Genomic DNA, 7,456 nt, shown 5'->3' with positions numbered 1-7,456 from the left:
TGCACACAGTTCGTCAGACGCGTAACAGCATACACAAGTTGCCCCCAAGCTAGTTTCTTTCTCCATTACCCTCCATTCCCAAACCGACCTTCGTTTCTTTCTTTGGCAGCTTGACGACGATGACGAAGTAGACGAAGACATACACGATTCTAAGCAGACATGCAAAGAGGTACATGGCGCAGCTGTTGGCCCAGACCCGACGCCGAGTACTTTCCGGCGACGACGACGACCGACGATGAACGACGATGACGAACCAATGCTAGCTACTGAACTGCTCCTGCCGATGCAATCGCGACGAAGTCTCTTTACGTCGAGATGCAGCGCACCACAGAAAGCTTCTACTAGCTGATGCACCGCAGTGCAAAGCTAGCCGTCCAAGCTGATTGATTTTGCTCCACGCCTAAACACGTACGTACGCAACAGCCTTTGGGCTGAATACAAGGGTATTGCCAAAGGCTCGTATCGAGCCTTATTACTTTATTGATCAACTCAGGATACAAGGGTACAGGGGGTACGTGCACATATATATAACAGCTAGGCTGCCTAGTTACAAACCGAATCAGCATGGAATACTAATCCTACAAGGTAACTATCTCATGCACTAGCTGGACACGGATACGTACATGTAATCCGATTGGACGTTGGGTTTACTTCCAACAGCAGCAGCTCATCATATACGCATAACAGTGTACAAAAGATAGAGTGCTAGCTAAGTAGTTCCATTTCATTCTCTGACCAACCACCCTTTCTTTCTTTCATGCAGACTGACGACGACGACGACGATGATGATAATGATGCTGCCGCTGCTGCTGCTGATGATGATGAAGAATGCGTACGCGATTCTGAGCAGACGGACCAAAAGATAAACACAGGCACCCCGGCAAAAAAGAAAAGCAAGGTGCACACAGTTCATCATACGCGTTACAGCATACACAAGGGGGTGCTGCCCCCAAGCTAGTTTCTTCCATTAATATTACCCTTCATTCCCAAACCGACCTTCGTTTCTTTCTTTGGCAGCTTGACGACGACGGCCAAGAAGACGAAGACGTACATGATTCTATGCAGAGAGGCCAAGAGGTACATGGTGCAGCGGCTCATCCATATACGCATAACAGTGTATGGAAAATAGAGTGCTATCTAAGTTGTTCCATTTCATTCTCTATCTGACCTTCCTTTCTTTCTTTCGCGCAGACTGATGATGAAGAAGAAGAAGAAGAAGAAGAAGAAGAAGAAGAAGAAGAAGAAGAAGAAGAATCCGTACGCGATTCTGAGTAGATGAACCAAACACTACAGGAAAATCAAAAGCTGCCGTGTAACTGCATGTAAGCCGAGTGTAAAAAACACAGGTGCTCGGCTTATACCCAAAACCTAAAAAGTGCATACGCACTATCTGGAGAGAACGAGCGGCCGAAGGAGAGCCGCTTGATCTCGTTCCGATCGACGGCGCGCGATGTCCAGGTGTTCCCTGGTCGGGTGGTGGAGCCACGCCGCTCGGACCGCGCGTGGACCAGTCGCCTGGTCCGATCGAGCCGCGCCGCGCGAGATAAACTTCCCGACGGACCCACACGTCATAGAGGATTAGGCAGTTCCCCAGCATGATAGCCGTCGTGCGTAGTGGGCGGCGGTTTCGAATTTCGTGCCATTACCCCGTCCACCCCGCACCTATCGTCGCCCATTCCTCCTCTTTCCCCCTTGCTCTCGCCGCTGGTTGGTGCTCGGAGGCGGTTCCAAATCCGCCGCTGGTTGTGGTCGACGGCGGGGCGCGCCGCGAGGGTCGTCGTCCGCGGCGGCACAAGTACTGTTCCTACCGCGCATTCCCCGTTCCTCGTCCCTGCCTGTTTCTCCACTCGCCCGCCCTTCTTTTTTCCGGTGAGGTCGCACGTTTTCCGGTGAGGTCGCGGTCGTTGTCAGGGAGGTCGAGGTAGAGGTCGAACTCGAGGTCGCGGTCGGGGTTAGGGAGGTCGAACTCATTTTCCGGCGAGGTTGAGGTCACCCCCGCGGACTACTTCGTTTGGGAAACCGCCGGATTGGCAGGGACAGGCTAGGGTCATGCTCATCCCGTCGTTTTTGCGTTGCAATAGGGGGAGAGCTTGTGCATATACGTACGGGATGAGTGGTTCAGGGAGGATGATTGGTTCGCGGCGGTAGAGCCTCGTCTGTGGATTGTAGCCCCGCGGTGGATCTGGTGTTTTTGATGAGTGTTTTCCCCCCACGGTGTGCAACTGCGTTGCCCCTTGCATACAAATTAGGAGCAGTAGTAGACAATTTTTGAGACAATATAGCCAATGTGTCAGCCTTGTGGTGGTTCTCCTAGGTCATGTGTTTTTCCCTGTTGTGTGCAATTAGGGACCATTACTTGTGCAAATCATTACCTATGCTTGCCAATTTCCTAACATTAACTATCCAAGCTACCATCCTTTGTGATTGATCTGGTGGTTCGTGTGTTTTCCCGTTGCTGTGTGCAACTAGGAAACCTTGTTTTGTGCAATTTAGCATCAATGCTTGCAATTTTTTGCAATATAGTGTACCCAATCTGCCAGCCTTGTGGTGGATGTGGTGGTCCACTTGTTTTTATTCTGCCGTGTGCAAATAGATATCATCACTTGTGCAAATTAGTACCAATGGTTGACAATTTTCCAATATAGTCGACTGATTTTTCTGCTAGCCTTTGTGCTGGATCTGGTCGTTCATGTGCGTTTCCCCTGCTGTGTGCAACCAGGCATCCTTGTTCGTGCAATTTAGCACCAATGCTTGCCAGTTTTCCAATATGGTCTACCAAATCTGTCAGTATTGTTGTCTATGTGGTTGTTCATGTGTGTTTTCCCTGCTGTGTGCAACCAGGGACCATTATTTGTGCAAATTAGTTCCAATGCCTGCCAATTTTCCAATATAGTATATTCTTGTTGCACAAGTTCTGTTTGTCCCAGTTGCACAAGTTATCATAATGAGCTTGTTGCCTTTAGTTAACTATTTTCTGCCTAGTTATTCCTTTGCCACAGTTAAACTTTAGTTGGTTTATATGATTTGTCCTAGTCCTTCAAGTTCTATGTCGAGTTCATGTTCTTGTTTGTTAGATGTGTGCATGCTGTGTACAATGCAATGGCTGATTGAACTTGTTGTATATGTTTGTAGTTGCACAAAATTCTCCCCAGTTGGCTGCATCCATATAGTAGTTGGTTGTCCATATGCTCTGCAGTTGCACTAGTTGTCTTGGTCAATTGGTTTACTATTTCTAACTGTTTGTACTAGTTGGTTGTCTACACGCTGTTCAGTTGCATAAGTTGCCTACTGATTTGGCTGCATCACTATACTAGTTGGCTGTCCATGTGTTCTATACTGGACACTAGTTGCCCTGCTTGGTTTGCTTGATATTTTGTGCTAGGTTGTCTGTCTACGCGTCATTCAGTTGCACAAGTTGCCTGATTAGTTGGCTGCATCCATGTACTAGTTGGTTCTGTACTTCATTTGCGGATCTTCTAACTATGTTTTCTTTTCTTGTATTTCCCCCACATGCTAAAAATGGTTATAATAGGAGGAGAAGCTGGTGGCAACGAAGGAGATGTATTTTTCTCATTTTTTCTACATTTTTGAGTTGTTTTCAACTTATCCATGTATGCTTATGTCCTTTTTTCATGTTTTTATGGTTGCTTAATTATGGTTCTGGAAGTCAGTCCCTTCGCCGGAGGACAAAGCGTGCTGCTAATCGCCAGCCATGCCCAAAACGTAGTGTTGAGCAGGGAGAGGAAGTTGAGGTAAGGGCATGCTGATTACACATTCACCTTATTTTGGGTCATATAATAATTTTTTTCCCACACCCATGTTTTTTTATTTTCTTAGGATGTTGATCGGTTTCGGGTTGTAAAGCGGACTAAACGTGCAGCAGCAGCAGGGCGAGCTGAATCATCTACTAGGGTAAGTAAATCCTTGAATATCAATGTTTCTTAGGTTTTTAGGGGCTGATGAATTTATGATGCTGTTGGCACAAGTATTTTTGTTCTAGTTGCTCAATTACCATCTTGTAGTTGACATCACTGGTCATCTTGATGTACATATAGTTTTCACAGAAGTTGACATCTTTGTAGTTGACATCATTTGTCACCATTTTTATGCAGGCAGCAGTTGGTGGAGGAGCTGCCTCATCTTCCGCAGCAGATGCTGAGGTATGAGGTTTTTTTGTGTGTGTTTACGAGCTATTGAACTGTTTCTTGCAAACCTTTTTTAGTTGATGTTATCTTCTTTCCAACATCATGCTTTATCATTGCACATCCCCTACAGCTTTCTGTAGTTGTTAGGTCTAGTATTTTTTTCCTAGTTTTCTTGCTGTTTGCACACTGGTAGTCTTCAGTTGCCATGATGAGCTTTCTTAGTTGCACAAAAACACCAAATCAGTTGGCATGATCCATTTTATGTTTATATAGTTTTTGCAATACTGATCCACATGATCATTGCTAGTTTTTTCACAGTTCAGTTTTCTGTCCTGTGTTTAATTTTTTTATTTTCTCATCATCAGGCCAGCGGTGAAGGAGTTGAGGTGGCCGCCCGGGAAGATGTGGAGCGACCATCAGAAGCTGGCAGGTTAAGGGCATCACCAGGGCGGTTTGCGAAGTTCAACAGCTCGCTATCCCCGCCACAGAAGTCAGAGCTAGTTTCAAGGTTGTTTGGGGGCCTCTTGAACTTATCAGATACACTTCCAGGGGACTTCAGTAAATTCCTAGTGCAGTCCTACCAGCCAGAGACATCTGAAATAGTGTTCCCAGGCAGGGGAAGTATCTGTGTCGATGCTGACAGTGTTCAAAGGGTATTTGATCTTCCTAACAGGGGTCTAAAAGTCAGTTATAAAGTTGACAAGGATACAACTAGGAGATTCAGAGAGACTTTCAACATAACTGGAACTTCTCACCCCCAGATCAGTACATGGACCAAGATGATTAAGGATATGGGGGGAAGAACGGATGACACATTATTTATGGCTTGTCTTGCGGTTGCATTCATCACTTTCTTAGCACCAACCACGGCCGTGAGGCTGAGTCCAAAGTGCCACGGACTCGTGCTAGATCATGAAAACCACAAGAACATGAACATCTGCTTTTTGTAGCAGAACACATCAATGAAGCTTTCCGGAACATGGACCAGGTGAAGCAAACTATTTGTTGCTTCTTGTATCACTTGATGGTGAGTGAAAACTAGTACTTCAATGTGTTTTTCTTCTTTTTGTGCAGTCATAGTTTCTGAAAAATACCCCTCGTAATAACTGAAATTTGGTTTTTCTTTTTTGGTTCTGCGGCAGATCCTGTACCTTGACGCGCTCGTTCATGACATCCCAGTAAGCAACTGTGCTATACGATCGAATGCATGGGACAGTAACCTAATTGCCAAGGTGATCAAGAAGGACACGATCTCTCCTGGTGTGTTCGGCAAATTACAAGTGAGTTCCATTTTGTTTTTTTTTCAACAGTGGCTATTTTTATGTTCTATTCATTTCTGCCCAGTTTTAATTCCTTGGTAGGTGCATATACGATTTTGGGACCATCTTTTTGACACTTCCTGGTAGTTGTGTAAAAACTGTAATCAGTTGGCACAATAATGCCTGTAGTTGCACAGCTTGTAGCCCTAGTTTGGCATGTGGTCACATATTTCAAGTTGCACAGTTTTACTTATCTTGTTGCACAGACGTGTGACAACAGTTGGCAGAAAATTCAATTACTGATTGAACCAGTTTTTGGTTTAGTTGCACAAAATTCTACCCAGTTGGTTGCATCGCTTTTTTTAGTTGGCTGTTCACATGTTCTGCACTTTGCATTAGTTGTCTTCCCGTTTTTACTATGTTGGTTGTCTATTAGTCTGCTTAGTTGTGGGTTGGCTGTCCTTATGTTCTGCAGTTGTTTTGCATATGTTGTTCAGTTGCACAAGTTGGTAGAATTTTAAGTAGACACTTTTCGGCAGTTGTGCAAAAACTGTAATTAGTTGGCACAAGAATGCCCGTAGTTGTACATCTTGTAGCTCTACTTTTCGGCATGTGGTCACATGTTCATTTTTGTATGAGACATCATATGTTTCAAGTTGAACAATTTTACTTATCTTGTTGCACAGATGTGTGACAACAGTTGGCAGAAACATTTTCTTCAGGTGACCTTTTTGGGTGCACTTTATTTTGATTTTGTGCAGTGGCATTCATGTAGAATACTGTCCGCCCAACATTTTGTTGTAGTTGCACAAGTTATTAAATTCTGTTTTTCTTTCAACACAATATCTGCTTTGGTAACCTTGTCATTTTCTTTTTATCCTTTTTCACATCAGCTTAAAGAGGAGTATAGGGGCACGGAGCAGACACCACTGTTTGGTGGTCTTTTGCAAGCTCAAGCATTCGTTGCATCCAAATTACCACTAACGTACAATCCCCAGGCAAGTCTTTTGCATAAATCAGTTTCAATCATTTACCAACATTTCTTTTTTTAAATTGTTTATAATTGAATGAGTACTCAATTTTTTGATGCAGAAAAAGGCAAAGATTGCCAAAGTGGTCAATGACTTGTGCAAGGCAGTAACTGAATAGGTTGGCACCTTCATTGAAGCAGTGGCCAAGATCGATGATGAGGAACCGGATGTTGATCCATATGTACAGCAGACATCAACGGGAACTGCTCCGTCATGCCATGCTCCAAAAAGGAAGAGACGGGTTTCACCTATACCAGAAGAAGAAGAGTTCGATGATGAGGAGTCAGATGAAGATGATGAAATGGAAGTACCACAAGATATTGAAGACGACGGGGAGACAGATGAGGATGATTCAGAGGAGGAGGACAAAGATGAGGATGACAAAGAAGAAGAGGATGATGGTGATGAGGAGGAGGAGGAGGAAGAGGAGGAGGAATAGGAGGAGGAGGACAAAGGAAAAGAGGACAAAGGAGAGGAGGGCAAGGAAGAAGATAGTGAGGTAGAGGAGGAGGAACAAGAAAATGTTGGTAAAGAAGGAGATGGAAACAAAGCTGCAGCAATCGATGGCAGTGAGGGGGAAGAAGATGACGAGGAAGAAGACGAGGATGCCGATCCTGATGATCAATAGGGACCCAATGGAGGCAGTGACAGTTCATATGATGATGATGACAATGCCCCTGGTTCTAGTGGTACAGGGGGCAACACAACCAGATCTGCCAACCCTGCCAGCAGCAGCAACTCAATGAGCAGCAGGAGCACACTACAGATGTTGATTGACAAAACTTGCTGGAAAGACAAGAATTTGCCAAAGTCAAAGAGAAATGATGAAGCGGAGTCTCAGGGCAGCATTGACATGTTCGAGCTGTGCAACATGAAGGCAGCTTTGCCAACCACTTTCCCTATGCCAGACGTCCATGAGCGAGACTTGTGTGACAAGATAGATTTTGCTATTGACCAAAATATGTTCTTCTTGAGTGAGGCTGAAAAGAATCCAGTTGACATGGAGGAAGCAGGGAAGGGT

Source organism: Triticum dicoccoides, chromosome 5B (genome assembly GCF_002162155.2).
Source record: "Triticum dicoccoides isolate Atlit2015 ecotype Zavitan chromosome 5B, WEW_v2.0, whole genome shotgun sequence".
NCBI classification, from domain to species: Eukaryota; Viridiplantae; Streptophyta; class Magnoliopsida; order Poales; family Poaceae; genus Triticum; species Triticum dicoccoides.
The sequence above is the reverse complement of the archived record's forward strand: the minus strand, read 5'-3'. Positions refer to the sequence as shown.